We start from the raw sequence: 26,434 nt of genomic DNA on the forward strand, positions 1-26,434 counted from the left end.
AGAGAGTCAATGACTCTTAGCTCAGTTCAGATCTCTCCTTGTGACACCTTTTGGGACATAAATGAATCCGGGCTTAATGGGAATAAGCCACGGAATACCGTTTGCCCTCTCCAGAGACAGACAGTCTGTTACAATTGACTGATTCAACTTCAGATCTGGGTTGATCCAAATCCTGATCCATCTCAACAATGGCAAGAGAGACAACAAGTCAGAAATGTAACGCATACCCAGCTCTTCATGCCCTTCTCGACTGCGAGGGAACGGTGGCTGCAAAAAAGGAAGTGAACCCATCCACATAAAAAGAATGAGCTATATCCCAGGTTTCTTGTAAGCCCACTATGTGCTGGTAGAATCAGGTTTTAAGCCACCTTTCATCTTCTCTTTTACTGCTTAATCCTGCGATTTTCCAGCTCACCACTTTCAGCTGAGGATCCAGCCTGGAGCCCCCTAGACAGGATTCTAACGTCTCCAGGTCGACGTCAGCACGGAGGGGGGTAGAAAAAACCTAGCGGCAATGCTCTGATTCCCAAAGTGTGAGTGGAGGCACAAGGCCCATACTGAAAAAGCCATCCTGGATATTAGGATGATCAAAATTAAGACCAATACAATCCCCCTCTTTTGATTTGTCCCTCGTCGCACCCAGCTCACTCGTCTGTCCATAATATTATGTGAGGGTGCATACTGGCAGTCCCCCAATAGGTTGTTACACTAGTGTTTGACCTTACAGATAAGGTCAGGCATAATTTCTATTGCTCTCGCTCTCAGTGGTAGCACACCCACCAATACAGATACCAGTGGAGTGGATTCAGGGGGAGCTGCAGTCTGACTCTATTGCCCACAAACTCTTCCTGTTTGGAGGGGGCGGGTCAAGGGTCTCTGTGTCTTCCTATTATGATGGGGAGGGTCAACCCTGTGAGGCAACAAAGTCTGGGAGAGTGAAGGCTCTGCTCCCTCCCCCTCTATGAATATAACTTGTGAATGAGCTGGATCCATGAACAGGTCCCTGCTCCCTTGATGAGTCTCCATACTCTCATTGGGTGTGGGGCCATCTGGCCATTTAGTGGAAATACATGGCAAGAGCCTAGTGCTTACAACATGGGTGTAATGACCCCTTTGGGAACCAACAGAATGATGTCAGGTCACTCTACTCAGATTCCTGGATATCGATACATTCAACTCAGCAACAGAGGCTTCTATGGCACCCAGCTTCACTTTCAGTCCCTCTAATATATTTTGCACTAGCTTCACTATATTCTCATATAGAGCCTTAAGCAGAGGCTCCATTTATGCTTGAATGTAACAACCCAATGCAGATATAAGTGTGGGGTCAGGCACATTAGCATTAAATGGGGGGGGTATCATTACAGAGGCCAAGTCATTCTCCACACTGGTGACCGAAATCATCCCGCCAGTTTTAGATCTTGCCCTAGGGTTCTTCTTCCTCTTTTGGCAGGAGAGGTCCGCTCAGAGGATAGGGATTCAGCCGACAGATTAATTTCAGCTGTCGAGGGTCTCCTTGAGACGGCCTCAGTGTTCATCGGTCCCCTTGCTCGGCAGGCTGCAAGACCGTCCCCACCCCAGAATGATCTCCCTTCATTTTTAAGTTGAGTCTTTTTGATAGTCTGTCCATCCCTAGACCCAGGTTCTCTTTCGCATCTTGAATCTCTTCAGTCAGGGCCCCCACTGTTTAATTGAGATATATGATTACAAGTAGGCACTTTTGTGGCATCTTGGCGGTGTCCGATTCTAAATTACAAGTTGATTTTCACTTTCCCATTGTAGTTGCCAAATGACAGACAAAAGAGGGATGACCCAGCCCGAGCTCTTAATGGTGCTGACGGGCACAGGATGAGCCTACCCTTGTCCCATGCTTTGCCCATGCAAGGCCCACGTGTTTCCCACGCAGCGGAATGAGAAGGCGCGCTATATAGCGCTAAGGGCTGCTGCAGGGGGAAGGAGGTCCAAGGGCCGCCTACTGGGGCCCTGTGCTCACTGAGTCTCATTGTCCCCCCACTGGTTGTTGCCTGTGATCCAGCACAGCTGGAAGAGAAGAAGCGCTTTATAGTGCCACAGGCTGCTGAAGGTGAAAGGAATTCCAAGGGCCGCGTCCTGGGGCCCTGTGCAGACTAGGACTCGTAGTCCCCCCTGGTTGTTGCCAGTGATTTATCAATTAGTAAATTCACATGTTTGGTGCCCAAACACCAGCTTGTAATTTTCATCAAGTACTCACATGTACTACTGTCCCAAGTGGGTAGAATCTGCCTCAAATGACATTGTATCCTAATAACATATAAGGGATTCCATCCTGTGCAATGGTAGCTATTTATTGATTGCCACCAAAGACCCAATTCAATTCATGATCTTCATCCGAGGCCGTTTATTGGTGGCAAGCATATTACAGGGCATTATAATGCCCAGGAATAGAATTATAGAATAAAATAGAAAAATGCCCATCAAATGCCTAGAATGACCACAGTATGCCAAAGAGTGTCTCTTTATGGAGCAACTGCCCTAAATAACAGCTACATAGAAGCAAACATACATAGACAGATAGCGAGATGATTCGACGTACATACCAAACACACACACAGCCACAGGCAAAAACACACATTCAGCCACATCCACTTAACCCACAGTCCCCACACTACACAACCTCCACAAACATATCAACACAGCTGATGCTGCCTCCTCTGTTGATAGACTATCTACTCTCTGCTCCCAGTCATGTGGGGACGTGCTCACTCTTCACCTCATCTTCTGCTCTACTTCTTGGTACCACCACAAGGGAAAGGGCCAGACATGATGGAATACAACAGCAACAGCTTCTCTTGGCAGACCCTGGGTCCCTTACTATACACTATGTTATTGACAGCACAGGCCATGCAATTCGTTTGACCATTTATTTTGTGGGTCACTGGAAATCTCAGTGATGAATCAATATGTGTCAGGACTAGGCAGGTAGTCAAACTGGCATATGAGCACTAGGCCTGTGGTGACTGTGCTCATATAGATTTGGGAATGCACTACTGCCGAGCTCCGTCAAAGCCTGTGCAAATATATACATGGCCAGGGCTCCGGGGAGCACTGTCCTCTGAACACCCATATTCTTTCACGCAGAGGTAAGATCTTGACAATATCCAAGAAAACATAGGAATCAGCTCTTGGCCATAACCAAAGTCAATCACAGCTTTGTTTTTGTTACTATCCAGACTCATTCACTCATTTGGATAGGCTGACAATTTTTGATCGCCAGCCACTGGCTCAAACCCACTTAGCGGTCCAACCTTGAACCCAAGTCTCTGAGAAAATAGGTCAGTGGTGTAACAATAGTCCCCACAGCCCCCGTGGTGCGGGGGGGAGGGGAGCCGGTCTCCAGGGGGCACTCTCCAGGACTTTGCACGGGCCCCTGGCCTGAGAGTTCTTTCTATTTACGGAGTGTGGGGAGCCCCCTTCATGTACTTTGCGGGAAAGGGGGGGCTCAAGTTTCAGTACTTCACTGGTCAGTGGGCAGACAAGGCATTACCAAATTGATATCTTGTAGCCTTCAGTCTGGCACCTCTGCCACGGATTGTAGTAAACATAAACCATTGAAAACAAGAAAGTTCATGAACACTACAGAGGACACACAAAACATTCACTGTAAAATAATATTCACCATAGAGTACCAAGCTGTTCATATTATAGCCCTTTATTGTGTGAGCACTACTATTTCTATTTCAGGTCATAGCTAATCTGAGTGTGTCAGGATGTGTGTTGTTTAGGGTGACCAACTGGCATGGGTGCAAATTCAGGACAGTGAGTGTAAAAATTCAGGGAAAAGGGCCGAAATTCAGGACAAAAATTCAGGATAGAAGATCAGAATTCAGGACAAAAATTGGGACAAAAGGTACGTTTTGCAGACACATCAGAGGAGGTCGCGCAATATTACATAAGTAAATAGACAACCAACACAAGCACAAGTCAAAATAAGTTTATATTAGGTTGAGAGAACCTTGTACTGCATCTGTTGTGTGCGCGAGTGAAACTTGAACACCTGTGTTTGCATATTCGGAAAAAAAAATGAAGAAAAAGATCAAATCTGAAGGCTTCTTAGATCTTACATGCCCCCTTTCCCCCACTGAAAAAAATCACCTGATCCAGTCAATCATCCCAAGGAGATGTGATGTGTAAAAGCTAAGGAGGCTCAGGGGCCAGGGTAAACATGAAAATAATAACAGCACAAAAGCAGAAACTTTGCACTATTGGAGAAAAAGAAATAAATAATAAAGGACAATTGTATTTGTACTATTATCACTGCTTGTGTGACAGTTTGAGGTTAACAGTGGATGCACCTGGGTAAAACACGCCACACTAAAACCTCCACCTCCCCAGAGTTTGGCCCCTGGTGAGGTGACAGGAGCCCATATAAAAGCAGATTGCCATGCCCTGGGCTCTGGCAGGAGGATGCCCAGCAAATGCTGTCACTGCGCAGGGAGGCGCATTATCACGTTGTATGTGATAATTAGGCTGACATACAGAATGATAATGGGCCTGATAGCAGTCTGTGTCAGGTCGGGGATGAGCTGCTGCAGGCCACTGATCACAGCAGGAGCGTGAGCTGGCCCCTGCAGTGAGAGTTACAGAATTCTCAGGCTGCTTGCAGGGTGTAGCTCACTCCAATGCCTGAAATTACGGACAAAAGGTGTCCGTAGAAGAAACCCTAACGGACAACAGACAAGAGGCCCAAATTACGGGCAGTCCGTGAAATATACGGACGGTTGGTCACCCTAATGTTGTTTTGGTCATAATATTCACTGATTCACTTTTCTACCTATTAATAAAAAACCTAGGATGTGAGTCAAACCTTCCAATAAAGCCCAAGAGAAGAAAATTTGATAATTCTCTTACTCAACAATTGTTCTCCATCTGATCAGAACAAACATTTCCAGCACTTAGTAGGAGCTGAGTGGTAATACTATGAGTTTTCTAGTATTAATGGACAACTCCCGAAAATGTCTGCGTCACCCTTTTGCTGCCAGATGACACCTGTGGAAATGACAGTCAGAAATGATATTACCCGTTGCGAATTCTCAGTATCTCCAGATATGTTCAAAATGTTGTGGAAATTAATGCTGATGAGGTTAATCGGAAACTAGCAAATGCTGCAATATTTTCTTGACATGTTTTATATGGGTACCATATTATTTTCCAGAGCTATGCCTTTGAACATTGAAATTAAGTGAAAATAATTACCTGTCTTACACAGTATCAGAATTCTAAACCTCTGCCACTTTCTGTAGTAAACCTTGATTGCTTGACCCACTGCCCTTGGTGAGTCAAATTTACAAGGGAGCAATTAAGTTATACAGTTGGTGAGCAATTGTTTCTGAGGCGCTTAGACACCAATGGTAAATAAGAGTGCTCTTAAGTCACTAACTGTGCCATGGCCCCTGAGAAAAGACCTACCAGAGATGTAGCCCATAGTGGTCATAGGGTGCCTAGAAAAGATGTTCTGTGAGTCATCATTTGTGGAACACTGAAGCCGTCTACCTCACTTCTCGAATGTACAGAAAGAATATTGCAGAAGCGAGCATTCATTGTAAGGAAACCTTGTGCCAAATCTTAAATTGTTTTCTATATTGATAGCAGGTGTATTCCGAGGGACTGCTCTCAATTGTAACATTGATTTTTGGCCTTTTCTTCCATTACTGCCTCCCTGCCTTCTTCCACTGTTGTTGATGTTGGCACTGTTGGGTATTCTACAAAGCCTTACCTAAGCAGCATCCTCCTCAGGTATGCAAATTTCCACCTCAGAGATAGTTGGTATCTTATTATTTTAGGAGAAATGTATGGGTGAGTTGTAGGCCCTCTGCCTGGTGAAGAAGAGCTTAAAGGCTTGTCCCTTATGAGCCCCGAGACATTCTCCATTCTATCAGTTCACCTCACAAGTACAGATCTGAATGATAACTATATGCTAAATTATTTTCAATTTCAATTATTTAATTGTAATAACATTGAGAGCTTAGGGCCAAATGTACTATTCACTGCTCACAAAATACTGGTTACAATTTGTGACCAGTATTTCTGAGACCATTAAATAATTTCAGATTCAGCTTGGGTCGTAATCTGACCTATCTCATTAATATTCACAAGGTAAATTGCACATTGTGACTCACTCGATTGGAGACCATCACAGTGATGTTGGCCTGGTAGGATCAGCGGATCACCTTGTCCGAGACCTCCTTTCAATAAAGTAACTTTCTTTTATAAGGAGCCTGTTTTCTTTAATAGAAACAGGACTGTTTAAAAATAAATTTTTCCTTTTTTAAAGGTTTATATGAGAGTTTGCAGTACTGGCTACTCCTAAACATTTGTTTACCATTCCCAGAAGGGAAGAAGTCCCAGGGGACCCCTTTCATTTTGCAAATGGGTTACCCTCCAAATTGTGGATTGGTAACTTTTCAATGGTTGACTACCTCTATTTCAGTCCTATAGCACATCCCTCTTAAATAGAAAATGCTTTTCATTTCTAAACCCAGTTTAGGAGTTGGAAAACAGTTTCTGACTCCGAAAATAGGGTTAACACAATCACAAACTCAGAATGGGAGTACTAGCGCCCACAAAAATGCTTTGTACATCTGGCCATATATCACTTAATTCTGTGTGACTGAACTTCACAATGATCACAGGTTAAAATCCTGGAGGGTCCACTTAGACTTCCATCCTACAGAGAACAATAAACTGAGGACATTTGAGCACGGTACCATTAAACATGCCCTATCTGTCAGTACAGTCAGATGTCCTCCATTTCGCTCTACAAAAGAGTTACCCTAAATTTTTTCTAGCTAAATATCAGACAGGAAGCAATCCTTTAATTTATTTTTTGCAACACCTATAAGGGTGTTCAGCTTGATTAGAAATGTTCATCTGTACAACAGACTGCTACAGTTGTCTCAAACAATAATAAAAGAACCAGGAGGATTCGTTAAACCAGCAAGTGAGTGCCAGTTAACAGTTTAATGCTAAGGGTCTTCAGAGTGTTCATGACTCTGCTGTACAGACTCCACAATATCACATACAGCACAATGAAAATACCAATGTCACAGATTAAACATCATAATTCACCATACCATATACCTTACGATATACCATTAATATGCTGAACCTGATAGTTTATCGATAGTAGTGTCCGTTGCTACTAAAAAGGTGACGTCTGTAATAGATACAAATAAAATTAGAGTAGTTTACCCCTAAAAAGCATCTCACTAAGAACATCTATGAATATTTCTTTGTTTTGAGAATTCTAAAAAAGTATCTGTCCATCATACTTCAGTGCTATGAACTAACGGGCCTCCGTTGCACTTTTAGTTTGGATCATACATTTAAAAATATGTGCAGACACCAGAAAAATATGATCTTCTTTAGATCTGTCTGCTTTAATGAAACGTTGACCTAATTTTCACATTTTACTCTCTGTTGCACCCAAGCCGGCATGTCAGTCAGTTGAAGTTAAAAACATACACACGTTGCAAAAAGGCAAACATAAAACAAGAGCTGTGTGTTCAAAACAAATAGGAGTATTTCCTTAAACAAATATGTTGAATAGTGTCTGTTTAATTACAACAGACGATTGTGTGGTGTAGAACAGATACCCAGAGTTCCAAAACAAAAGGTTCAACACCCGGCGTGGTGTCTTAATCTTCTTTTGATCTTTTTTCCATGATACGAGGGGTGCTGCAGCAAACCCCCCCCCCCTCACACCCCTACTTCCAGGCTCTCTGGAAGTCCCTTAGAAATGCAGCCAAGTGTGAGTGTCTTGGGTCTACACTTTTTGCTCTTTCAGTTTATGCTGTCTCTACATCTTTCGTACCTAGCACTTGACCGAATAGATCCCAAACATAAACAACAATGACTGTTCCTTCCCATTCTGTTTTTTGTTTCACATTGTGAACCCCTATGTTGACCCTCCTTCCAGATCTTCACACTTTAATGGTAGTGTGCTCACCAGCAGTTCCAGGTTTGTTATCTGTGCAGAACATTCTGTGGACACTCTTGGGACTTCCTCTAGGGTTGCTTCCATCTCTACCAACCTTGAGCCAATTTGATCAATATTTTGTCTGACTGACACTGCTGATTCGGTTATGCTTTTTTCTATGCTATTTGTCGCTTGGTGGATATCTTCCTTCCATTCTTTACGCCGTTCTTGTAGGAATATGATGGCCTCTTTCGTTAGACTTGAGCCATTTCTCCTCATTGCAATGATGGGGTTCAGTTGCAGGGAACTGGATTTCCATGCACTATCTGTCGGTGTTCTTCCAGAATGTGTTTATTCCTATGAGACTCTTTCACTTGCTTGAGTAGCATCCAGGTTCCCTGTCCCCATCCATCCTTGATTCCTTAACTCTCAAATCTGTCGTGGTACTTGAGTGTCTAGATAGGGATGACCCGACTTGAGTCTCCTGTCTTCCAAATGGTTGAAGTGCTCACAGCATTTGGGCATAATTATCATGAATCCCCCTTAATGTCTGTCACCCACTCATCACAATCACCTGTATCCTTTGGTTTCTTAGGTTCCCATTTCCTTGGCCCACAATCAAATTGTCCAGAGTTGCCTCCATGATACTTGAGCAGAATATCGGCATGCTGAGGGTGCTTTCCCACTGCTGTAACGTCTGTATCAATCTGTGAAACATAGTGTATATGTGACTGATGTGGCGCTATAGCGCCTCACCCTTAGTGATGTTTACTTTCTGTTGATGGATAGTCCATCATGGGCTTGGGTGTTACCCTATCGCCTCCTTGTTCCTGCATGCTCACCTCCCTCTTGTGCCAGGTTTACAGTCACCTTCGCAGGTTCCCACTATAATTTTCCTTGGAGCAAGGGGTGGAGACAGCACAGCAGCTGGTACTCACATGGACTCTTCAGTCGTCAGTAGGCATGCACGGCATCCCCTTCAACCAGCTTTCTAATTCAACATGTTGGGCCATCATGAGCATCTGGAAGCCGGTCCCTTTCCCTTGCATTGCTGCTGTTCACCAGCATCAGCAACTCAGAGAGATTTTTTATTTCAGAGGGAAGTCCCTGGTTCCTCTGTCCCTTACAAAAGCTCTCTGAGGTTAATTGCAGCATGCATAAGGGGTTTGAAAGAGAGGGCTTGAGAAGAAGAGAATGGTCAGAGAGGGAAAGAGAGAGAGGAGGTCGGAGAGAGAGAATGGATTGATTGAAAATTAGAGACAGAGTAAGAAGGGGAAGTTTGTGGGCCTGGTTTGAGCATTTTTGTCAGTGTTGCTTCTGGATCCCCAGTCCGGCCAGGTGTCCAGCCTCCTAGAGAGTTCCAGGGGCCCTTCAGAGTGCAAGGCTCTACTGAACTTCTCCTTTGCACTGAGCAGATGCCGGCACCAGAGAGCTCAGATCCACTATGTTGAGGCACTGAACACAGCTTGGGCCCTTGGATTTAATTGCAGATGTTAGTGTCAGACTATGTTGTGACAAACAGTTGTTTTAGAAATCAAAATTAATGCCCTGTGTGAATTCTTGCTCTGTTTGTTTGTAGTTCTCTTAGGAAATAATGTATATAAACATTAATGCAGGTTGCTTTTTTCTTTTGCACCGAGTGTTTTAATTATAAGTTGCATGCATCATATTTCACAAACGTGCATTTGTAGTATATAAAGTAGTACTGCTTACTACAAAATGCAATTCACAAATGTACAAGTGGAAACCTCCACCTCTCCTGTCTTTTCTATGAGGAGATCCTCACACACGTACATTTACTTCTTTTGCCTTCATTACAAATTTGAAGGAATAGGGTGTGGTGATGAATTTCATTATCACCAGTGGAAGCATTTGCTATTTGTGGTTACTATCTCCTATTCCAAGCTTTCAAACAGAAAAAGAGACATAACCTGCAGATCGGTTTTTAACACACCAAATTCCGCATGTTTTGCCTGTTTTTCTGGGCTTTTTTCCCCGATGAATTTCAGAATTTTCCAGGGGAAAACTTCAAGGGTCTTGATCATTATCACACAACTCGTAATTCCGATCCCTGTGTAAACAAGGGTATGCACAGGGATTGGAGTTTAGCCCTAAACTCTTACTGAGGGCTTTAGAAATAGAAGTGGGAACGAGCATGCGAAGTGGCTGGAAAATGTGGAGAACTTACTACTAAATGTGAGCAGTTTACAGAGGGCTAAGAAGGGGTTTAGGTTTAGACAGACACCGCCCACCCCTCCTCCCCAAATGATTAAGGTCATTGATATTCACAAGCTGCACTTCTAAAGTTACTACAGCCAAAAAAGACCCAAAACAGTCATAAATGTATTCCAGCTCAGACCTGGAGTAGGTCTAGTGCCCCCCACATAACTAACCAATGGTATTACGACACCCTTCCATAATTTTTATTTAAATATTTAATCAATTTAAATATATTTAAGTTGATTAAAAAATATTTGTATAAAGAGTTATTTTTTTTAAAACACCTGAAGTATTTATATTTACTTATATATTAAACATTACAAAAAGTTATGGATAGCATTCATTTAAATTAATGTCTTTTTTTCAATGTGTTATGGTAATTTTTAATTTTAAAAAGATTTTTTTTTAAATTCATAAAATATTCCTTTTTTATTTATATATTATATATACTCATTCAACATTAAATATGAATATATATTTAAAAACTCAAAATAGATTAATTTATTAAAACATTATGTCCAATGGGATTCCATTTTAAGTCCCTGCCTCCATTATTTTCTGTGGGAGGGTGTTGCAGTACTATTGGTTGGCCATGAGTGGCAAGTCAGAGCTGGAGTACATTTAATACTGTTTTGGGTCCTTTCTGGTTGCAGTAACTTTGCAATTGTGGAGTTAGTCCCACCCTCTATTTCAGGGAAGGCAGTTACGTCCAGGGAGAGAACCGTTGAACCTTATTCTGAAACTAACAGTGGAGACGTATATGTCTACACTTTGTAGTAAATTTACACTCTGAAATATTGAATAGCCAAAAATGGTAAATTTACTGCAGAGTGTAAAAGTACATTTACTTGTGTAAGTGTGCCATTGTGAATTTTCGCACAGTGCTTAGCTGCCGCAAGCTACAGTTTGTATTTTGAATGATTTTGACTTCTTTTTCCAGTTGTATTTGGAGTTCGTCACTGTTGTCAGGCAGGAGGGTGAGGACTCATGGCTGTTGTGCTTGCTGGTGGACTGACCTGTAAGTCAACTCCAGGATAGTTAGAACTATGCCCCTTTCTGTTTTCAGTTCTGTTGCTGTGCTTCTTTTTTCATGAGAGGGATGGATGTGAGCTGTGCCGGTGTGGTGGAGGGTCGGAATGACCCACAAGCCAGCATTGGGTAGAAAGAGTCTGGATCTGTACGTGTATTTAGTTTGAGTGAGACAGATGTAGTAGTGCTCCAGTTTCTTTTTTATCAGGAAGGAGTATTAGAGCACCATGCTGGTATTGCTACATGTAGTAATGATCCACAGATCCCCTGCAGGGTAGAAGGACCCTGCAGCTGTAGTTGATATTGTGTTGTGAGACAGGCACTGAGAAGGGTTGTCACGCTAGCAATGGCTGGAGGCTAAAGAGTTTACAGGCCAGTTGCTTGCAATCTCGCAGATTGTTGTTCTGTCGTGACATAATTCATGGCTCTCTATACCTCAGCAATCGCGTCCACTTTCACAAACCCTCCAGACACCCTCTGTAAACTGAAGTTTGAAGGTTTGCACATATGTCGCTCACATGGTATGCTTTTGCAAGACTTGGTTGCAGAAGAAATGTTCCATGAGCGTAGAGGAATAGGAGGTGTGCCACATTATCTCAATATTGAAAATTCTTTAAAACGAAACACATTTTATTGGGATTGCCATAACGCATGGAAACCTTGTGTACCAGGTCTAATTTCTGTCGTTTTTGCAAATTCACCAATAATACGTGAGATAAAAACTGCATGACTTCACAAACCCATATTACTTACTTTAATGTAAACATGGCATTTGTAAGATGAAGGATGGACCGTCCTCTGTGGGCAGCATTCAATTTCCGAGTTCTTCCTGCTCTTCCTTTGTTTCTGGACCTGTCTGGTAGGAGTTCACATAATTTATTACCAGAACAGCCTTAGGCCTTTGCAAGTAGGCAAAGACCCCCACCAGTGCCCTAGCTGAATATGGGTTACCTTGACTCATAAGAGAGGAAGGAAAGACTAGCCTGTGTGGCAGGGCACTTGAATTGTACGGATGCACTCAACACTGATTTGCAGAAGGCACCTGCCCGGCTACTCAACTGTGTGGATATAAACATACCGTACAACTCACTGACCATCTTTTGAACATGTAAGTGTGTAAACCCTGTGGTTTCAGTGTATCAAAAGCATGGACCTGTAGGCTGTCCACTTCTTCCTGGCTAGGAGTATGCCTGAAGGATTTATTGAAGCTCCACTGGACAGCCTTAATCCTCCTTTGACTGCGTGGAAATCACAAGTCAGCCCAAGGAGACCTGCAAACCAACCCATGCTTTGAAGCCTACTATACCTTTCACAAGGCCAGAGGAGGACTGCTGAAGAACTAACCTTGATGACAAGTGATGTTCACATTCATCTGATGATCCCTTAAACCTCTCACAAGAGATGTGGAAGGGATGCCTAAGATATCAGCTGCTACATGTGCAGGCAAGATGGTGGGGACTCCTTTGCCTTGCATGCACCTCCCCACACCAACTCTGTTACATCCCTGACTAGTCAAGTGAAGTGATCAGCACCCAGTTCACTATCCAGCTAGCTCGATCGTTCTTGTAGTGTGTTCTGAATTATGTGTTCTCTTAAGCTTGCACTTCTCGCCCCCAAGGTAAGCATGCCGCCCAGGTGTCCATTAACATCACACATGAACTCCAAGATTATGACTTCTTTCTTTGCAAGAACCAGTAGAAGTGTGGTTTCTATTTTTCTTGCTTTGCACTGCGCTTTTTAGATGTTCACAAAGCTTTACAGGCAATAACCATAACCATACACAACACAGAAAATAAACTGTTTTGGAAGATTGTACTCCTCCATTTTACCTAGAATATCTGTATCAAAAATACACAAACCTAGTCGTTGGCAAGCCTTATTTTTCTATAATAATATAGTAGAGCACAGATTCTGAGTGTTTTGTTTAAAGGTGTGTTCCAAGCTTTGCAAACCTTAGGACCGTACAACTTTATGAAAAGCAGACCTTCATGAACATTCTAAATAGTGTTTAGCTAGAGGACATGATATTATTACTCATAAGTATGTTATTATCTGTTTTACTTAGTTACCAATTTTCACATGGGATTCACTCCTTATCATTAGATGTTACAATGTATTATTATTGTGTTACATTTGTGTTTTGGGTTTTGTAAGGTTAAGATATATATAAGTTATATATATATTGATATTATTGAGGGGAATTGCTGTCTCCCGTTGTAGCCACGACCGCCCTGCAGGGTTGGGGGTCCCCGACGACAGCCCTCTTTCTGTGAATATATATATATATATACATACATATATCTATATATATATGTGTATATATATATATATATATATATATATATATATATATATATATATCCAAGAACTCCGCTAATGTCGCTTCTGACAATGGATACGGACCACAGTTTCGTGCAGAAATTAAGTTTATTCGAAAATCACCATGCCGCCATGACGCGTTTCAGCCCGAGCATGGGCCTTGATCACATGATATATATATATATATATATAGATAGATAGATATATTATCTACTGGCGGTCGCCAGTAGATAGTTATAGTTAGGACCGAGTTCCCATAGGAAATCTGAAAATTCTATTTTGAATAACTTTGGCGCCGGTTGACTTATCTTCGTGAATTTTCAAAACTAATGGGGCGCTCCGCTCAGCTCCTACCCTGAAAGTCTCGGGGTGATTCGTCAAGCGGGGGCTGAGAAAAAAGGGGGGGTCCCAAAACGCGTTTTCCCCATGCATTTTCCCATAGGACCTTTAGTCGAAGGTACAGCCCGAACGGCTGAACAGAATTACTTGAAATTTGGCAAAGAGGTAGTCCTCAGGTCAGGCATGTGCCTTTTGCATATATGGTGTCAATCTGTTCAGTAGTTCCAGAGAAAATTGCAGTTAAAAGTACATAAATAGGAGGAGCCTAGCGCGCAACCAAGATGGCCGCGTAGGCTTACGGCTCTCGAGGGCCCCCGCAACCTCCCACGTCTATCCTGACTTAATCCTGGTTTATTCGACGGGCGTTTGCAGATGAACTTGCGCTGAGGTGCCACCAGTTTTCCAAATCCGGATCGGACGCCGGGAACCGGAATGGTTGCACTCCGAAGTTTGCGGCCTGCTCTCGCCTTGGTCCCGATCTCGAGCTGGTGAAGTGCCCGGGTACGAAGTGAACAACAGCGGCTGGTTGGGCTCGACCTGTCACGGACCCCGCACTTTCACTTTCGTTTTCAAGCTCGTTTTCTGATATCGGCTGAGAGACTTTGGTGTTTCAGGGGGGCGCAGACGGCTGAGTGTCTGGCCTGACTCTCGGACTATACATGGGCTTACTGTCGGCGACGGCTGTGTTCAATTGAATTAGCTACCCGGTCTCTTTTTCCTGGTGCGGGCGGGTGCCAACCTTGGTGGCCTCCGGACGATGGCGGCGAGACTAGACGGAGACAAGTCGAAACCCAAGTCAACTCGGAGGGGTGCCTATACCCAGGTCAATAATATGGATCGATATGCGCAGGCAAAGGGATCCCCTGGTAGCTCGCATAAATCGCCTGAGAGGTCTAAAGAGGTCTCAGACCCATCGTCAGAATTGACTTTGCTGGACGTCATGGGCGCCATTGAGGAGATGAAGACCGCTGTGGGTCAGCAGTTTGATACCTTGGCTCATAAATTGGACGCGGTCCTGATCGATGTGAATTTGGTCAGGGCAGACCTGTCCAAAACTAACGAGCGGGTCGACTCCTTGAGTCAAGCGGCGTCGAGTCTAACTGTTGACGTGGCCGCCCTGCAGACGGAGGTCCGTAGGTTGCGGCTAGCCAGTGATCTGACGGACCGTCGACTTGAGGACTCCGAGAGCAGGGCTAGACGGAACAATGTTCGTATCATTGGAGTGCCGGAAAGGTCGGAGGATTCTGCTGCGGATCTTTTTGTGGAGGATCTGGTGATCAATCGTCTCGCGCCCAAGGGACTGAGCAAGTTCTTTGCGGTGGAGCGGGCCCACAGGATTCCGGGTGGTGCGCCCAAAGTGGGTGCCCCCCGGCCTATAATCGCCCGACTCTTTAACTTTCGGGATAGGGATGCTATCCTTCAGGCGTCGAGGGTGGCCGGGCCGCTGAAGTTTGAGAACTCTAATGTTAGCTTTTACCCGGACTTCACGCAAGCGGTCCAAAAACAACGGCTGGGATTTTTGGGCGTCAAACGGCGCCTGAGGGACATGGAGCTGAAGTATGCGATGTTATTCCCGGCTAGGCTGCGGGTTGAGTTCCGGGGTCGCTCACACTTTTTCGACCGTCCGGAGGCGGTTGGAGACTGGTTGGATGCCCTGCCTCGGGGACAGGATCGAGACAGTCGGACGGCGGAGCGCGGACAGGATTTGGTGGAGCAGCCCTAGAACTTGGTTCCTGGTGATGGACTGGACTGGTGACGTTTTGTACCTTGGCTCAACTGGACCCTAGTTTGGCACAATATGCCCTCCAAATGCCTGGGGGTTGTGGGGAGCTTATTGGGGTCCTTTCCTCCTTCTGGGGTTCTTTTTGTGGTATATGTTAGGGAGACAGGCACACTGCGAGTTGGGGGGGCTGTTTGGGCTCAAGCAGGGGTGCAGGGAGGGGGGAGTTGTGGTTTGGGGATTGTGGGGGAGGGGGGTTGTTGGGGATTGTTTGTTTGTTTCGCAAGGCAATGTGAAGTTCTCTGCTGACTTATCCGGTTTGTGCTTTCCGGGATGTGGGTATCATGCACGGGAGTGGGATGGGGGGTAGGGGATTGAGAATCCTTTCGTGGAATGTAAATGGACTGGGGGACAGGATCAAGTGTGGGGTGGTGTTGCAGTTTTTGAAACGGACTTCGCCCGACATTGTTTTCCTGCAGGAGACACATTTGATTGGGAACTCCTTCCATGCCCTAAATAGGAGGGGCTATCGCCTTGCCGCTCACTCTGGTTTCACTTCTGGCTCAAGGGGAGTGGGCATTTTGGTTAGGGCCTCTCTCCCATTGGAGGTGGACGAGGTGCATCACGATGATAGGGGGCGCTATGTGGCACTGGTGGGGAGATGCTGATCTGGGGCGTTTGGTCCTGGGACTCCCTGGGGGGGTTCTGGTGTTGGGGGGTGACTTTAATGCTGTTGTCTCTGGGTTGGAGGACCGTCACCCCCCAGAGATCTCCCTCGGGCTCAGGCCTGGTTGGGTGGCTTTTTGGACACCTTGGGACTTGTAGATTGCTGGAGATTGATGCACCCGGGACAGGCGCAATATACCTTTCACTCGGGGGCCCATGGGAGTCTCTCGAGACTTGATTATATGCTTATGCCGGCGATCCAAGCTGGTATGATTGGGGAGGTGCGTCATTTAGCCCGTGGTATTTCTGACCATTCCCCTATATGGTTGCAACTGAAGGTTGCCCCTGGGGCAGAGGGGAGAGTAGCACCCGTTAGCCCTTGGTATATACGTAACCCTAAGATCCGCGCGGACCTGGTCAAGTCCACTGATCACTACTTTAATGATAATGTGGGGTCTGTGTCGTCGGCCGTCTCCCTATGGGAGGCTTATAAAGTGGTGATCAGGGGGTAGGCCTTGTCCCTTATCTCCCATGCTAAGAGGTGCGAGAGAGCAGAGGTGGTGCGCCTGGAAACTGAAATAGATGAAATGGAGGAGGACTTGGAACGGGGAGTTACTGATGAGAAATTGTACGTTTACAGCCTCAAACAATCAGATTATAGAGCGCTAGTCACGGAAGCCGCTAAAGGGATGAGTAGAGAGCAGCAAGGATGATTGTATGATGTGGGGGATAAGGCCGGAAAGTTGATTGCTTGGTTGGATAAAAAGGAGAGAGCGAGCAGGGTGGTGCCCGGTGTGGAGAGAATGGATGGAGTGCGTGTGACTGACCCGGTGGAGATCGTTGACTGCTTCGCGGAATATTTCCGCGGGGTATACTCTCCGGTTTCTGTGCGTTCGGAGGAGGATTCTCATCGGTTGCTTAGAGATATTGCATTGCCAACCCTATTGGAGGCTGATGCAGTATTGATGGAGGCGAAGTTGTCGTCAGATGAGATCGCTCTGGCCACTGGCTCGATCGCATCGTGTAAGGCTGTGGGTCCTAATGGTCTTCCCATCGAACTATATAAGCTGCGTCCCGATAAGATAGCACCGTATCTTCGGGACATGTTTTTCACGGCACGTGCGGCGGGCTTCCTCCCCCCTGACCAACGCCTTGCCAACATAGTTGTGATACACAAAGAGGGGAAGCCGCGAGATCGCTGCGCCTCCTATCGGCCCATTTCGCTGTTGAACGCAGAACCCAAAATTCTGGCTAAAGGTATTGGCTAATCGACTGGTTCGGGTCGTGGGCGACTTGATTCATCAGGATCAGTCCGGTTTCATACCCCATCGGAATACCGCTCTGAATTTGAGGCGGTTGCACGGCGTGCTTGCTAGAGCGGAGTTTATACGTGAGCCGGCCATCTTGGCATCTTTAGATGCCACTATGGCGTTTGACACTTTGGAGTGGCCGTATATTTGGGCCGTGTTGGCGAAATTTGGGTTCGGCCCTGAGTTTACTGGTTGGGTAAAATTATTATATGCTGACCCACTGGCTCAGGTGGTGGTGAATGGTAGGGTGTCGGCTCCCTTCGCACTGGGGAGAGGTACGCGGCAGGGATGTCCGTTGTCACCCATTCTCTTTGCACTTTCTTTGGAGCCTCTCGCCGCCTGGTTGCGTTGGGAGCCGACGCTGCGAGGCATTAGATGGACGCCGGAGTTTGAAGACCGTGTCTCCCTTTACGCGGATGACATCCTTCTGTATCTCACCTTTCCGCGACAGTCGCTAATTGTATTGGTGGACGTACTGAATTCCTTTGGTCGCAACTCTGGCCTGGTCATTAACTGGGCCAAGTCATGTGTTTACATCCTCTCGGGCGAGGCCCCCCTCCTGCCACGGGATTGCCCCATCCAAATTGCTACACTGGGGTTCAAATATTTGGGAATCTTTATCTCTCTGGATCCCGCGGTCCGCTATGAGCGAAACCTCCTCCCTCCCCTCCAGCGATTAAAGGCCGACGTCGTGAGGTGGCGACGACTTCCGCTCTCGCCGCTCGGACGGGCGGCATTGTTTAAAATGATGTCGCTACCTCGCTTTTTGTATGCTTTGCAAAATACTCTAGATGTGGTGCCGGCCCGTTATTTCCGGGAGGTGGAGGGTCTTCAGCGCCAACTGTTTTGGGACGGGTGGCCGCAGATTGCTCTCGCCAAGTTGACGCTCCCTTGGTACGATGGGGGGGTCGCCCTCCCCGATATTAAACTATGCTATTGGGTGTTTCAGTTGGCGGCGGTGAACCACGGGATATACGGTCCTGCCTTGAATCCGGCCTTCGAGATGGATACATTTCTGCTCCCGGGTGGGGATTATAATAGGGCGCTGTACTCGGTGACCCCGGACACGCGGTTGACAGGACCCACGCAGGTTGCGGTACGTGTGTGGCACGCGGCGAATGCTGCAATGGGGTGGAGGGATCGCTTGACTCGGGCGACGCCGTTGTATGCCTCCGGGCGGCTGGGCTGTTTGTGGAGATCGAAAGGCTTTGAGAAATGGGATATGATTGGTATATGTAAGGTGGGTGATCTTTGGGCGAAGGGGTCTTTCAAAACGTTTGAAATGCTTAAAACTGAATATAAATTAAACGATAGAGAGTACTTCCGGTATGCGCAAGTTTACCATGCGCTGTGTTCGGTTTTTCCGGACGTTGCTGCTATCCCCGAGTATTCCCCACTGGAGGATAGAGTGTTGGATGGCTACGTGCCCGAGAGCACTATTTCTCTCATTTATAAGAAACTCATTAATGATCGCGCGGACTTGCTGCTCCATCTGCGGGAGGCATGGACGGGTGATGGCTTGGAACTGGACGATGAGGACTGGGTTTCGGCGGTGGCCTCCCCGAAAGAGGTGGCGATCCCGGCCCGCTTACGATTCGTACAGCTGAAGATCCTTCATAGAGTGTATGTCACGGGGCCCGGTCTGCTGCGTATGGGTTACTCGATGGATGGACTGTGTAAGCGTGGATGTGGCCTGCCGGGTACCTTTCTTCATATCTTATGGGAGTGTTCGGAGGTTGTGCGATTCTGGAATGGTATCCACACCGTAATGGAGGAGGTTACGCACGTCGCTCTGTTGCCAGAGGCTAGGAGGTGTTTGTTGAATGTCTGGGAACCGAATGATTATAATGCGGCACAGACGCAGTGGGTGACTCTGGGGTACATGGTGGCTAAGCGTAACATTGCACAGCTATGGGGCTCCCCGAGGCCGCCCACGATCGAGGTATGGAAGGAGAATATGGACTGGTGTATGTTTAGGGAAAAGACGGTGTATGTGGCGAGAGGCAAGCCAGGGAAATGGACTAAGGTATGGGGTCCATGGAATTTATATCGTGGACGTATCTGCACCCCGCCTCTGCCATTAGAGGTCGATATTGCTTTGTCCCCCTAGCCACGCATTCTGCGGGACGGTGTGAGGTGTGTTCCATGCTTTGTCTTCCCGTTGCCCCCCATTACCGCTTCCAGACAAGAACTGCTTTGGACACTGTACGTTGCTCCCCGTCCTGGGAAGGGCACGCTGCTATTTCGGACTCTCATTGCCTTGAGTGTGTTTTATATTTAATAGAAAATGAAACTGTTTTTTCCGATTGCTCCTGGCCTATGGCCACAGCCTGTTACATGTGCTCACGAACTGCCGGGAGCTTGGCCTCTGGTTCATTTGAATGTGTGGCATTGCACTGCGGGCCCTCGGGCTCTATAGCGGCCGGCCCTGGTGGTTGTAGGCCCTTGTCTGTATTTTATCGTGTGCCTACGGTTTCTAATAAAAAAAAAATAAAAATGAAAAAAAGTACATAAATATCTATATGTGCGCACGGTGCTCGCACGGTGCGCGCACCAAATGTCCGCGAGCGTAATTCTGATTGGTGGTTAGATGTCAGTCAACATTCGAATCGGTCGAAACCAGGAAGTGTCGGACGCCATTTTGTGTGTGGCAGTGAAAAAGAAAGGTGGAGAACGTGAAAAGGGGGCTGGGTAGAGAGTTCCTGACCCCCTAGCCTTTGTCAGGGGGTCCCTGAAGGACCCCGAAGGGTGACATTTTTTTAATTTTTTTTTCAAAAAATCGCGGGGTGCGCGCACGGTGCGCGCACGGTGAAAAACCCTTAAAAAAATAAATATATATTTTAAACTGTTTATACGTTTATAGAAGATATTAACTATGCTGTTCAACTTCATCCAAATAAAAAAAAAAGAGCTGAGCCATTCCATATTACAAGATACAGTCAATCTATAACTATATACATAGGTAGTTTATTGTAAAATAAATATATAAAAAATATAATAATACACACAGAAATTAGCATTTAAAAAACCTTACAAATTCACTAAAAAAACCATAGGTTTCACACACGTTATAGTTAGAAATTATCATTTAAAAAACCTTGCAAATTCACTTAAAAATCCATAGGTTTCACACACGTTATAGTTAGGAATTAGCATTTAAAAAACCTTGCAAATTTACTGAAAAAACCATAGGTTTCACACATGTTATAGTTAGCTGGACATTTCACTCGTAAAAAACAATTGAAATTCCCCCGTTATAGTTAGTTCAGCTAACTATAACTCGCGCGACCGCAATCCACTGCTGATGACGTCACATATTACATCACTCATGACATGGTCAGTGACATCACTCATGACATCACTGATGACATCTCAAATGACATCACTGATGACATCATCCAGTGAATATGTGTCTTTATGAAAAATAAATATTTTTTATATATGTATATCTAAAGGTTAATGGAAGAATAAATGGGTAAATAAGTGTCTAAATGGATGTTTTTATTTGTAAAATTAATTGTATAACTGACTTATTAACAGTATCTTAGTGAATACAGTGATGTAATATGTGACGTCATCAGCAGTGGATTGCGGTCGCGCGAGTTATAGTTAGCTGAACTAACTATAACGGGGGAATTTCAATGGTTTTTTACGAGTGAAATGTCCAGCTAACTATAACATGTGTGAAACCTATGTTTTTTTTCTGTGAATATATATATACACATATATATAGATATATATGTAGATATATATATATATTCAGAAATAACAGCTTTGCCGTCTCCAACCTCTGCAGGGCGATGAAGAAAGGCACAAACTCCTCTTTTTGGTTTGGCGAGATTCAATTTATTACTCACATTGAATTAGTAATAACGCGTTTCGACTGACAAAGCAGCCTTGATCACATGCGGAAATGCGTTTGCCATCATCTTTTAAATACTACCTGTTGGAAAACGAGGCAGCATCTGTGAGGCCTGCACAAATAACATGACTATATTTGTCCTTCACTGGGAACCAAACACCCAATTGTAGCGCCTGACGCTCAGAGGGTAGCGTTGCAGAGCAGTCTGAGGCTTACTCAAGGGAGGTGGTGTGGGCCAGTAATCGCCATTTGCAGGTGCACAAAAATAACACTCAATAATTGATTGTCCAGTCTGCACTTTGCTTTATAAAAGTAAGAGTACATTTATTAAACACACACACCACTCAATACTATGCACCAATTTACAAATATACATAAGCTGTTGGAATTACTTTGTGACATTGCATAACATCTCCACCCCTCCCGCCGGGGGGGGGGGGTGGGGTCTAGTACCACCACTCCCATGTATGCACATCAACTTGCCCCCAATGCAGTTAGTTGAACATAACCTGGAGCGTGGGCCCTGCGCACTGGCACCATCCCAGTGGCGACCCACCCCATTACCTCAACAAACATTAAAAAGGGGTAAACCTGCCTTGGTGACACATGACCCTGACTGAGCATCTCCTACTGACCATAAAGTATGCACCTCTATATCTTAAGGGCTAGCAGTCTGGGGTCTTCACCTAAGCTCAGCAGCATGAATCCATGTTTACGCACACTTTAGAATGACAGTAATCATCACCTTGGTTGATCATTTGAATGCATTGCAATTACAGCCCCTAAGGGCATCACAGATGAAATCACAGGATTGCGCATATACAGCCAGACACCCTAGCAGGACTGTCTGGCAACATAGCCCCATTTGGCTTATGACATCTCCTTACACATGTGACTTACAGTCCCTTCAAAAGAAGTACTCCTGGCAACTACACTTCTCCTGCAGTGCGCCTCTTCACTTTAAAAGGAATCACAGGTAAAAGCATGGGATTACGTAAATACAGCCAGACCCCCTAGCAGGAAGGTCCAGCAACGTAACTCCATTTAGCTTAACATCACCTTACACAGGTACTTCACTTTACACATGTGACTTTCAGTCCACCTAAAAAGAAATAACCGATAGTAAATGCATTTCGGTGCAATTACACCACTTCACCTCCAGGGGATGCCCTTCTACAGACATCCCCAACTCATCCCTTCACTCCATGATGCACTTCATAGTACACCCTCAGCTGTAGAACATAAGTTCTAGCCTAGAAGGTGTTAAAGGCCGGCTGAGCTCTTGAGGGGTTATTCTTTCAGATGCCCCGTGAAACTTAGGGGTGGACTGTTCTTCTTTATGCTGGGGGAGACTGCGGTGCTCCTGCAGCGCCCCCCTGCACCCCTTCTCACACGTGAGGGTGACCCCCCTCCTCTGGGGGCCACAAAGCACCAAAACGGCAGATTTCCAAATGCCTGGCGAGGCATTATGGGGTGCTTCATGCTCCTCTTTACCAGCCCCAGCCACTGGGAACACTCTCCTCTGCCCTCTGGGTCTCTGAGAGGGTAGATTCAGCAGTGTGCTGTCTTCCGTGAGGGTGACCCCCCTCCTCTGGGGGCCACAAAGCACCAAAACAGCAGATTTCCAAATGCCTGGCGAGGCATTATGGGGCGCTTCATGCTCCTCTTTACCAGCCCCAGCCACTTGGAACACTCTCCTCTGCCCTCTGGGTCTCTGAGAGGGTAGATTCAGCAGTGTGCTGTCTTCACTGGCTCCCTGCACCAGCCTTTCGTTAGGCTCTCCTTCTGGGCCTCTCTCCCTGCGCAGAGGCCCCTGCTTCTGTGCACCAGTCCTGGGCTCTTCTTCTGGTGCTGATAGGGTCCTGGGGGCAGTCAGGGGGTCTCTCCTTGCAACTGCCCTATGCGCCAGGCTCCAGCACCATCACCCTAAGCAGACCACATCTCAGAGAGAGCTTCTCTTCCTGTGCAAGCACTTTTTAAAAGTTGAGTAGGGGGCTGGCAGGAAGTCTCTGCTGGTCCTATCAAACAGCGACACATCACGTCCCTGCCCCTGCTCCCTCCTTCTGGTCCAGCCTCTGAGCTTGTTCGAAATGGCGTCGTCCAGGGTTTCTGCCACATGTCTCGGAAGCACCTTCCCCCCAAGCTGCCTTTCCTCCTTGGTGCAGCCTGGTGCCTGGCCCCCAGCGACAGCGCTTGATGGATTGGCCTGTAGCCCCACCCATCTTCTCTTCGTGGAGAGGAGGCCCTCGCTTGTGGAAGAAAGGTTATCAATCTATCCAGCTGAGGTCAGCCCTCAGCCTGGGTCTGGTCATGGCTGGCTCAGAGAAATATGACAGTTCTGGATGACCCAAAAGCAGTACAAATATGACTTTGGACTCTGCAGAATGCTTCTTTTCACATTTGCTACAGTGGACTTAAGTGCGTGTCTGGAATCTGTAGGCCTAATTGAAGTTAATCTAGCCCCTGGCTCCACATTCCCATAGGGGAATAAGGAAGTGAAAACACAGTAAAACACACTGACTTTCCCTGGCATGTCTCTTCCATCCTGATTTCACTGTGGATGAGTCCCAACTTATGAGGCTCTCCCACCGTAAAAGCTCAACAATGAGGTGCTCAAAATGCGCAAAATGCGGGCGGCCCATAGTGTCAGAACCACCTTCTAACACATGCCGCGCCCAGCTAATTCCTACAGGGAAGAAGTAGCCACTCTACATGGGTAAACTTCCCGTAGTCAGCGATAACTAGTTATAAGGGGTTCTGACCAGACCCCCCTTACTGACCAGTTATCCGCTTAGACCACCTACTCCTCCCATCCATGAAATCTCCACCCATGACAGGGATCTCAGACTACCCTAAGAACCCTCCGGGCTCTAGGTTAGATACCTCTAGGTCACTCATGGTCTACATGGACGCAGCCTAACTAGGCTCACCTTGGCCCTTGGGCATGCAACACTTTGCCTACCACTTCTCCGGACAAGGGTCCAGTGCCTCAGCACCGATGCGGTCTTCTGGGATAGGTCTAAATCCCATCCCCTGGGTCACTAGCTGGTCTCCCTTCCAGAGTTTGTTCCAACCAGTACCCTCTCTCCGTTTGCTCCTTGCACCCCAAAGATGCAACCTCTCTGGACCCTCACCCTCAGCCTGCCGCTGAAGTCATTCTGCTGCCACCACCCTTTCGGGATGACTGTCTTCCCTAAAGAAAGCTCAGCCACTTGTGCTTCCCCACACAGAAAAGCACCCTTTGGCCACTGGCCTGGCTCCCTGATAGGACCTCAGACCGGCCTCACCACCACACTGGCAGTGCCAGGGAGGAACACTGAGGGTGCCTCATCAGACATCCTACAGCTCATTCCCCCCGTCAGTAGCTCCACCCGGAAACTACCCCAGGAACCTAGACCCCTTCCTTGTTCTCCGCTGCGAGAACAGGGCCTATGTACCCTTCCCTCCGAGAGGTGCGCTCTCCTCCCGGAGTACCCTTAGAGAGCCTGTGGGTTCCGAGTTAGCTAGACCCAGGCCCACCTCTCATGGCTCTCCCCGGTCTCCCTGCAGCGCCTTGGGAGACCGCCCAGGGACCTACATGGTCCCTGATGGCCTGCACCACCCCTTATGAAGAGCAGGGTCCCTTCACTTAAGATAGGCCCCACCTGCCTTCAGGGTAGTACTACCACTCTCAGCCAGGGACCCTAAAGATCCCGGCTAGGCCTGCACCACCCCTTCACGAAACACAGGGTCCCTTCACTTAAGATAGGCCCCACCTGGCTTCAGGGCGGTACTACCTCCATCAGTCAGGGACCCTAAAGATCCCGGCTAGGCCTGCACCACCCCTTTGGGGAAACACAGGGTCCCTTCACTTAAGCTGGGCCCCACCTGTGTCCAGGGTGGTACTACCTTGCAGAAGTCCACCTCCTGCCTCGAGCTAGGGAACACCCCCATGCTCCTGGTCCTTGGATCCAAGTCCCACAGGACCTACCTGACTGGTTACCGGCTAGGCATCGCCCCAGCCACCACTTCAGGTTCCCTCCACCAGCTCCTGGTCCTGGGGTTCAAGTCCCACCGGACCTACCGGACTGGTCACCGGCCACCCGACCCCGACTCCTCAGGGTCCACTGCTAACCCTTTCCCTGGAAACTAGGGAGCACATCGCCCCCACTCAGATCTCCACTGGGTCAGTTACCTAGCCCACCTAGGGTACCTAGGGGCTACCACCACACACCATCACTAAAGAACTACCCTCCTTGGGGGCCACCCACTACCAGCGGCCACCACTGGGTTTCTCACCTCCCCACCAGTTAACCTGGGGGACCTGCCGGACACTCAACTCTACCACACCCTCCTCCCACAGTGGGAAAAGTTTCTTGGGGTCCCCCACCATGGGAACCCCTGGGGCGCTACTACAGGGGGTAAAGAAACCTCCTGCCCCACCCTTCCAGTTGTTTTGGCCTGCGCCATTAGCAAGAAACTTCCAGTGGGGGAAGGATATCTGGGGCTCCTCCTGTGGAAACCCTCCCTGCCCTTAAAAAGCACAGGAACCTCCCAGGACCCCTACTTCTCATGTTACCCTTGAAGGTCAATCCACCCCTACACCCCCACCTGTGATGTAGGTATCAGTTGCAGTCCCTATCCCTTGAGGAGACACCCTCCTCATGCAGGTGTAGTGTATGTAGTATTAGGGTTCAAAGGTGTACAATATGGCTTAGAACAGTTGTATGCAATCATTTCCTGGAAAGCACCATCCCGCTAGCACATTATAATCGACATAGCGCGGTCATATCAATACAGCTTACATTTAAACCATAATAACTTCACATGACACATATGGGCGCGGGGCTTTCCTTTCCCATACCTTTAGTTCATATAACCAAAACGTTGAACCTTTCTCAGAGCCTTGCGCTCTTCCATTTGCTCATTGCTGCAGAGGTAATGTGTGGCAAAACTGGACTTATCAAATGCTATAAATGCACACCAGAATGGGATACTATGTTTCCCGCCGCTAGACACCAATATTGGAAAAAGAG

This window comes from Triturus cristatus, chromosome 1_2 (assembly GCF_964204655.1).
Source record: "Triturus cristatus chromosome 1_2, aTriCri1.1, whole genome shotgun sequence".
Lineage (NCBI taxonomy): Eukaryota > Metazoa > Chordata > Amphibia > Caudata > Salamandridae > Triturus > Triturus cristatus.